Source organism: Otolemur garnettii, unplaced genomic scaffold (assembly GCF_000181295.1).
Source record: "Otolemur garnettii isolate 467f Iridium unplaced genomic scaffold, OtoGar3 scaffold00045, whole genome shotgun sequence".
NCBI classification, from domain to species: domain Eukaryota; kingdom Metazoa; phylum Chordata; class Mammalia; order Primates; family Galagidae; genus Otolemur; species Otolemur garnettii.
In genome coordinates, this window is record NW_003852440.1 from 2,372,937 (window position 1) to 2,383,448 (window position 10,512).

Below are 10,512 nucleotides of genomic sequence, written 5' to 3' on the forward strand. Positions count from 1 at the left end.
TCATCAGGACAGCATGCTGGTCAGTGGTTATTTGGAAACCACAGCGCGAGGAGCAGTCATCAGGCTGGTTGAAATCAGCAATGGGAAAAGTATTTCCAAAGGGCTGGTTTCTGTTTAACCCTTAGGGAGGAAAGCCTAATGGTGATTAGTGAGGGAAGGGGTGTGATGGGGTGTGTCTGTCCTCCCATCCTGCCATGGCCGGGATCTCAGTTTTTAAGGTTTCTCTTGGGTCCTCTTGGCCAAAAGGAGATTTGTTAAGTCATGTGGGGGCTTAGGATTTTTTTTTTAATATCTCAATACTTAATATTATCTCATTATTTGTCAGTTGTCTCATGTGCTAGAAAGTCATAAAGCCTAGAAACTACATTTTCCAGACTCTTTGGGGGTGAATTTCACCAAGAAGAGATGCTTACATGAAATATAGGAAGTGGAAAAATATATATTACACTACTCTGATTGCTATCCATTTTGATGCAACAGATAGCTGCAATGATCAATCTTCAGCATATCTATGTGTCCTCCTAAGAATCACCCACATTGCTGGAATAATAAGCTAAGACTTGGTAGTAGTTTCCTTGGTATCCTAGCATTTTTGTGCATCTAGACTAGAATAGCATTCCTGTTCTTTAATCCTCCAGCCTTCCAAGATGTGTATAATATAAAATGCTGTGTTAAATTTCTTTTATCTCTAAAAACCAGGAGTCATTTCTGGTTTCCTAACTCAAATCTAACTAAGTTCTCTTATTTCTTAATATTTGAAATAAAACTCATTATGAAATAATACTTTAGAAAGAGAAGGAACTACTTACATCTTATAAAATAAGTATAACGTACTGTGTTATCCCTGACTAACATGATTTTTTTTCCAAATTGAGAATTCAAAATAGACATTATATTTCATTCATAGGGAGAATAAGTGCCCTGCTTTAAATTGGACACTGCTCTGTCAGTCTTTCATCTCTTTCTAAATTTCCCTGCTTTCTCTACTTTTGTTGTGTATTATTATTATTGTTCCAAAATTTTTAGGGCCTAGTTTGTTGTATGATACAGAGTAGTTGTATCAGTTGTTTGTTGACTAAATAAATGAATCCATGAATGAAAATTGATATATTTCCAGTGACAAAAGTATTTTAAAATTTCTTCTTTTAGTTTTTTCAGTCTTCTTATTGACTTGAAATTCTCTGTCTTGAGACGTCTAGGGACAGCCAACCAATATAAGGATTGGCTATAACTTTTCAATCTTCGGTTATAAGATTGCCATATATTCATTCATTCATTCTTCTCTTTATTTGATAATTTATTAAGCACAGCAATTATGCACAGACACTATACAAGGTAAAGGAGATACAGTGGTGAATGAGGTACAGCTCTTGTCCTGCAGGACTTTAAGAGTGGAATGTACTGCAGGATAGACTCATCATTCCTCTTTTTGTTTTTGCAGTTTTGGGCTGGGGCTGGGTTCGAACCCACCACCTCTGACATACGAGGCTGGTGCCCTACTCCTTTGAGCCACAGGAGCTACCCAACCCATCATTCCTTATTTAACACTCATAGGGCCAGAAAGAGTCCAAAATCAAGTATAATTTCAGATTTAGAAAGATAATATGCTGCTAATGCTGCATATTTTTTAACAATCCAAATGGGATCTGAGGAGGCAATCCACAGCCACACATGTCACTTTACATACAACAAAATGTATGACTATTCTCACCAAATGGAAGAAGTTTGCACTGAACATAACCTTTAAAATATTATTTTATTTCAAACAAATATAAGGGGTACGAGTGGTTTTTGCTACATGAATGAATTGTACCATGCTGAAGTCATGGCTATTAGTTTACCCGTCACCAGAATAGCGTACACTGTACCTTATAGGTAGATTTTTATCCCTCAACCTTTCCTCACTATTAATTTCCAATGTCTGCTATACCATTTTATGACCATGTATATTCCTTGCCCAGCTTTTACTTGTAAGTGAGAACATGTGGTGTTTATTAATCCATTCCTGAGACATTTCAATGAGATAATGGTCTCTAATTTCATTCAGCTTGCTACAAAAGACACTTTTCATTCCTTTGTATGGCAGAGTAGTACCCTATGGTATATATATATGTACCATATGTGCCACATTTTAAAAATCTGCTCATCATGGCTATTATTCTGGATATCAGCCCTTTACTTCAGGTGATTCCTTATATTTGCCATTACAAATTGTGCCATAAATATTCAGGTACAGGTGTCTTTTTGATATAATGACATTTTTCCTGTAGTTGGATACCCAGAGTGGGATTGCTGGATTTGGTTAATATGTCTACTTTAGTTCTTTGAGAAATCTCTGTACTCTTTCCCATAGAAGTTGTAGATTACATTCCCACCAACAGTGTAGAAGTGTTTTTTTCTCACTGCTTCTGTGTGAATATTTACTGATTTTTTACTTTACAATAATGGCCATTCTGGTATCTCACTGTGCAAAGTGACTGCACAATGTAGTCTCAAAAATTCCAAGTGATGTGATGAGTGAAGAGATGGAGAGTGTTAAGACATGAGGCCATACCCTCCCCAGCCGTAGAAATTAAGGATGAGAAGTGCTGGATCTCTTTCCTGAGTAAACTCTTCTTGAGCTGTCAAAGTTCCATCTCCTCGGGAACTGATCATGCTAACTTCTAGTAGCTGCAAACAAGCTCCCTTCCAACCACAAGTTAGCATTTCGATGAGCTAGAAGTGTAGTCTCTCTGACTATCAACTTTCTCTCAGACCCAGGATTGCACAGCAAACTCTCTGGCAGCCTGGACCCAGTTTCCCAGCTTCCAGGTTTTGAGATAGTCTCGTCATTTCAATGTCCTTATTGCTGAGATTTCTAATTTAGCCATGATACTTTAGAATTATTGATGTATGCCATTCAGCTCTTTAATCATATTTTCCATTTGAATTATAGGGTTAAATCATTCTGTTTTTCCATCTACACCACTCACGCTTAATTATGCCAGGAACTGCAGATATATGTTGAAGTTTGCCCCTGTCTGCAAACATATTCCCTACTTATAATTTCATTTTTTGTCTTCAACAATCTTCTCCCAACTTTTGAATTAAGTAGAAATAATGGCAGCTGATGCTAATTTTGATGTTTGAACGTGGGTTAATCATAAATTTGCTACTTTCTAACTGTAACATCAGGAAAATTATTTAACTTCTTAGATGATTTCTTATCTTGTACAACAGAAAATTAAAAAGACAAGATGCATCTCATTGGGTTGTTGTCAAGATGATCCACGTGAAATGCCCGATTATGCTGGGTGCTCATTAGTGGCAATTGCTTTCCACAATGTAACTACTTCCCCCTTTGTTCATTTGAGTATATATTGTGTGGTTGTTAATACACATCTCATCTCATTGAAGTCATTGAATACAATTTCTTCTGAATTGAAACATTCTTCCTGTCAGTCAATTTGGAACAAATTAGTTCCTTGGATAGGAACTAGAACTTGCATGATGGGTCTTATACAAGAGGGTATAGAAATTCTCATTTCTCCCTGGCTCTTATTCCCCAGTATTTAGAGCTGTTAAGGACTAAATTCTAAGTGTGAGTTCAAGCCTAGGGATGCCATCAGAGGGAGATCAGTTTGGTGGCAATATGCCTACAGAAAGTCATGTCTGTTCAAGGAGAGGATCTAATTCTGAGATATCTCGATGCAGGGCCGTCTCATTGCATAACTCCAAGGTGGAGCACTATTTCTATCCCACCTTATGTTCCTGGGACCCCTGGAGTTGGACAGTGAACATCCTGTGCCTCCATCCTGTTGGCAGTGTTGCCTGGGTTTGGTAACTTTGTCTTATCCCTGAGTCTTTAGTAACACTTCATTTCAAGGTCCCAGAGCTGTGTTAGTGTGGGTTCTTCCTATAGGGAAGAATAAGAAGATCCAGGCCATTAAATGAGCAGTATCCTTTCATAAACCACCTGTCTGAGGCAGGTAGGTGGGAGCAGAGTTAATTATTAAGAGAAGATTAAAATTGAAGCTTGAGAACAAGGTCAGAGTCATAAGCTAAGACTTCTTCCATTGTAAAGATAGTGCTAGTCATCGTTTAGAACCACTAAACCAACTTTGCTTTTTAATTAAGCATCTTGTTCTACAACTTTTTTTCCATTTAGTTCAGATTGTACTTTCCTATTTGAAGCCTGGTTCTCACAAAAATCTTACATAGGTTCTTTGAGGGAAACTGAGTTTTGTGTTTTTGATGATGACAATTTCTAATGGTTTTAGAGCTTACAAAAGGAGTAAGCAACCAACATGATTGCATGGTTCCATTGTATGTGCCATTCTGAAATTCATATGTTGAAAAATAACCACCATAATGGTAGTCGTAAGAGAAAGGGTTTTTATAGGGTGATTAAATCATGAGGGTGAAATTTCACAAATGAGATTAATGACCTTACAATACAGGTGTAAGGAGGCTGTTTGCTTCTTGGGCACTTCTGTCCCTTCAGCCATGTGATGACACAGCATTCAAGGTGCCACCTTGGATGCAAAGATAGGTCCTTACCAGACACAGAACCAGCTAGCACCTTGGTCTTGGACTTCTCAGACTTTAGAGGCATGAGAAATAAATTTCTGTTATTTATAAATGACCCCCATGGCTCAAGTAGTCTCTTTTAGTTACCTGAATAAACTAGGACAACAATTTGTCAAGATCACAGTTTTGTGTTCTTCTCAGCCTCTGACCTGCTTTATTATCTACACATACTCTAGTCTAGCAATAAGCACTACCATTGTATGTTTTTAAAAACATAAATTCTTTAGAAACCTGGTGAGTGACTCTAATGATTACACCATGGCTATTCTCAGTGTGGCTTTCTGTACTTCTGAAGGTGGACTCAATTCTCTCAAGTTCTATTCTATGGAAATATTTTCAAGGGAGAATTGGAGGTTTGCTCCAAAGGGCCTGCAAATCCTATGTATGTTTTTGGAACTTCTCTCAATAGCATAGAATTTTAATAAATAAAAACTACTGCTAGGAAAAAAATCCTGTGCTTATAACTTTCCTCACTATCCATCATGTAACAATAGCAAGAATCTTGCTGCCCTCCCCAATATAACTCCATATTTCTGCACACAGTAAAAATTGAAAATTAGAAACATTATTATTATTTTTCATCCACTATATTAAGCATTTCACATACATTATTTTGTTATATACCCACAACTTACCTATAATCAATAAACTCTTATCATTCCCAATATAGAAATGAGTGTCAAAGAAGTTAGTTACCTTAATAAAGTCAGTAAGTGGTTGAATAAGAGTTCAACCCCAGGCTCGGTGCCTGTGGCTCAAGTGGCTAAGGCACCAGCCACATACACCTAAGGTGGTGGGTTCGAATCCAGCCCAAGCCCGCCAAACAACAATGACAGCTGCAACCAAAAAATAGCCGGGCACCTGTGGTCCCAGCTACTTGGGAGGTGGAGGCACAGCACTCTACCCAGGGGGACAGCTTGAGGCTCTGTCTCAAAAAAAAAAAAAAAAAAAAAGAGTTCAACCTCACATCTAATTGATCCAAAAGTCCATACTTTTAACCTCTATAGAGTACTTCTTCTAAATATAGTGCAAAAAGGATCTCAGTTTAAATGTCCCTGTTTATTTGCATCAATAATTGCATTTGCTTGTATAAATGTTATGGCATTTAAGAAAATGGAAAACTGCCCAATGAAGCTCAGCGTACAGACTCCATATCTCCATTCATTGTGCAATAAGTTCTTCTACGACTCAACATTTAAAGAAATGTCTCTTTCCTTCTGGGGCAGTGCATCTGAGGTTCCTGCCCTTCTCCTTTTCTCCTGTCTGTGCCTTTTCTCCCATCTACCACTGGGCATCTGACACCTGCCTTAACCCAACGTGTAGCGCACTGTGGGACTTACAGAGGTAAGTGGCAAAGGTCACTGCAGCAAATCAATGCTTCAGATGCTTCAAAGTAGGACCCTGGGTAGTGTCATCAGAAGTGAGTCTTGCTGCTCTGTGCCCTCCCACGTGGCTTTGCTGACAGGAAAGGCAAGGGACTTACACATGAGCATTTAAGAGGCACCCTTTGCAATTATGTAGGGATAAGTGGCACACTCAGAGGATGGCTGGATGTTCTGCAGGACCTGTGGGATGGCAAAGAAGGGAAGTGCTGGAGAAATGTCTGAACTAGGATATAACAATAACTTACACAGTTAGTTTTCTTTTATACTTTTAAGTACCCACTGATATTTGGATTGTTATTTCTGTTGCATTTGTGAGTTGTTCTTGATCAAATAGCTGGGAAGTAAGGAAAGAACATCAAAATGTCAATGCTTTGATTTACCACCTTTTCCTATACACTTCCTACCTTTTATAATCTCATGAAAATTATTATCTTAAATAAAGTCATGTTTCCTTTTAGCAGCTAATTAGACTTATGCAATCATACTTTTCCATTTCTCATTGATTGTTACAAATCTGAGTTGGATTTATTCATTTTTATTCTACTGGAATATTTATCTAGGTGGGTAATATATTTACCACATTTTTCTTCTATAGAGTTTTGGATTCTCTATTTTTTGTTTGACTGACTGTTGCTATAACTCCCTTTTGTTGTAAATCACATCCATTCTTTCTGAAGGCAAATGGGATATTCTCTTAAATAAGTAAAGAAAGATATCCAGAGATTAAACGTGCTGCAGAGTATAAATGAGATTGGTTGATTCCAGGTGAACTGGAAGATATCACATAAACTTTGACTTTTTCTTCTTAGTCGTTGTAATGAATTTTGCTAACTTCTTCATATTCCCACATAATCTCTTGTTTTCATCAATGTAAAATATTTAAGATAAGTTTCGCTGGAACTGGAGGGTCAAGTGTAGTTATGAAACATAGGAAAGAATGTCTAACCATCTAAATAGAAATAGAAGATAGAATGTTCAAACTAGTCTAGATTTGAAGTACTGAAATGTGCTGGAGAATAATAATTAAACTGGTTCACTAGGTGTTCTTTGGCTTACTGAAAATTAGCCAACAAGAGTCTACCAGGTGAGTTTGGGAAGAGATACTTCAAACATATTTTAAAAGACATGACATAGCAGGTGAGGAAGGCAGTACTGCTAACAGAGTAAAAAGAATAAAGAACGGACTCGTCACACCCACAGCCAGGACAGCAGCTGCTCCTACTGAGAGCTGAGAGTGCAGTATAAGAAGGAATGGGATTGAGGACAAGTGGCAATTAGAAGTTCCTGGGGAAGGGAAGAGCTTTAAAAAATTAGGACTTAGAAGTGCCTGCAAGGAACTCAGAAGCAAAAGCAATGTGAAAATAAAAAGGCCATTTTTCATAGCATGGTGCAGGGTGGGAGTAGAGGAAACCACTGAAACATGGTGATCGTCTACCAGACAGAGGTATCAGGAGTGCTTCAGGAGAAATCTTGGTGAAAGTGCACATCAAGACTAGGCTGCACAGAGGGAGAAAGCTAATATTTTATAAATGAAGTATGATTCTGTAATGATGATGAATTGGTGGAAGTACAGAGTTTGGATATTCCTGAATGCCTATGCTAACACCAAAAAAAGGCAATAGATAGCAAGCAAGCAAACAAAAATACTGAAATCATTTACAACATAGCTACATGACAAAGCGTCCCCATAAATTCCAAGATACATACAGCAGTTGGGAATAAATGGGCAACAGCCAGATATTGGCATTTGTGTGGGAAAAACAAAACAGGAAGCACTGATGTGTTAGATACACCCAAGAGGAAGAGAGCCCCAAATAGCTAAAGGTATTTACTAGAAAGTGGCGAGGACCATTTGAATCTACCGGGGTTTAACAGCTCCACAAGCAGGTGAGGAAAGGGATCTCTGCTAGGTTCTTAAGGGGTAGACACAATTAGTCCCTGTGACCTCTTAAAGTTAGCCAGCCAGAAAACCTTCCTGTCAGACTTATACAGTAAACTACTGGGAACGGAATCGAAATTGGCACAAGGAGAATAGCAAAAAAAGGAAAGAGAAGGTTTAAATAAAAACCGCATGGGGAACAGAGCTCTCTGCTGTATTCAACATTTCACAGAAACAACAGAAGGCGGAGCTCGGTAAGGTTAAAAAAATAATAATAGAAGTCATCTGAACCCAGTCTCTCCCTAAAGGTACAAACAAACTAATTTACAGGAAAATAAATAACAGAAAATTATCAAAGCCAGTATCACATAAAATTAATAAAATCAAAAGAGAAGCAGCAGAATAACATCCTTACAGACAATAAAACATGCCAGAGAGATATGTTCCATAAACAGATTAAAACTATAAGACATGCAGACTATTTCAAAACAACTAAAGGTAATTAAGAAAAATACAGTATATAAGTATGAAATACACATAACTCACAGGCAAAAAAATGATAACCAGGTGATATAATTTAAGAAAGATTTTGAATTAAAAAAATTATTTTCAGAAAATAACTAAACTAGGAAGTATACAAAGGCAAATAAACCCAACAAACAATGCCTTAAGATAAATAGAAAATAAAATCCTTTAAAATATATAAGAATTAAAGAAAATTATAAGAAAGTTTTGATAAATATTGAAAAAAGGTAAAGGCCTATTTTGTAGCAGTCTCAAAAAAGATCAAAGTGAGGAATAGAATACACAATAAAAACTCTAATTTAAAAGATATTACTAAAATTAAAAAATTAAATAAATTGAAAGAAAGCACCATTGTAGGGGACGCCAAGAGCCAGATGACATCTGAGCAAGATGATCTGCAGCTGAGGGGTGGACCCGCGGGCCATTTGGCCACAGGAGTTCCTTGTGAAAGAGCCGGAGCCTTAAGCATGCAGTCATTGTTAATTACTCTCCTCATCTGTGTTGTACGGTCTCAATAAAAGGCTGGTGTGGAGTAACAAGTAACAAGTAACAAGTAAGGGCTAGCCCACAAGCTTGTACTTCGAATCTGCGTCATGCCTGGTTCCTCTTGTGGGGATTGAGACCAGGGCCATAGGGACCCAACAGGTCGCGACACACCGTTTCTAAGTATTTTGATCAGAGTCTGCCTTTACTAGAGTCTTGTCATCCAGTGAGGTTTGGGAAGCAAAGGAAATACACCAAAGGAAATGTATGTCAGGGAACTTGGAGGTTCAGTGGTCATTTTTAAACACCATTGATATAGTACAAAAAGATAATGAATAGCTGAGAATAAGTAGCAGGTAACCAAAAGCTAAGTGAGAAAGAATAGAGTATAGACAAAACTGCTAGGGATGTGCAAATATTCAGAAAATATTCCTCCCATGATTTCTCCCTAAGGAAATCTATCCAAGAATAAGCTTCACACAGCCAGATTGACTTGAGAGACATCAACATAAGGATTGGTGGTATGAACCAACTATGCATTTCCTTAGAGAATTGAGGTTAAATAAGTTTTAACATGGAAAGTTGGCAGTATGTAATAGATATGCAATCTGACAGTGTAGGTATGGTACAATTTTTTAAAAAATTGGAATAGATGGGAGGATATCACATGCAAATTTTAAACCTTTCACTAATCATAATTGGTAGTATAGCAGTAGTACTGTAAGATTATTCTATTGAATGTAAAACAAAGCAAATGAGTAAACTTGGGTTATTCTAATTCTATAATCCCCTATGTCCTTGAGAACTAGGATTTGGGGTATGTAATATCAAAAAATTAGATAAAAACCTTACAGTTCTGAATTGAGCTGGAATTTAAGGGGAAATAGATAAGTAGTAAATTAGATAGATAGATAGATAGATAGATAGATAGATAGATGATAGATAAGATAGATAGATAGGTAGACAGATAGATAAATAGATAATAGATCAGTGATAGAAAGGTAGATAGATAATAGATAGATAGATAGATCTGTCCACTGTAAATACTTGGAAACGATGACTAGCCAGTAACAATGTATATCCCAAATGTCTGGACTATGAAGAACCAGCTAGTTCCATACCTGAGACAGTAAAAAACAAGAAGAGCCTGGGACATCTTGACATACCACATAGCAGGGAAACTGTCCAAGACTATTAGCATCATATGAAAAGGACTCAATAACTAAGTTAGAAACACTGAGCTTTGATAAGTGTAAGAATCATGACATGTTGAAACCCATAAGACATTTTAAAATATTTGTGTTGAAGGTTGTTTAAAGTAATGTAAAGACTTGGTTCCTTTGAAAACTGGGTGAATAAAAAGAAAGAATTAAACATTTACCCTGCTTTTCCTCTATGGACTATAACATGGGTAAGTACATAGCAGATGAAGGGAAGCATTTTTTTCATAAAATATTCTAGCTAACAAATCAAAATGAATTAAAATATCAACATTTTGCAACCACCACTGAATTTATGTTGTCAACAGCTGATAGCATCCAAACCAAAAGCAAACCCCAGACATGGTGTGCCCGCTGATGAGAGATCACATGACCACCATCTAATAATACACATTCTGCTGAAAGGATCGAACTTGAGCCTGATTAAGACTCTGGATCCAGCTGCTCGTTT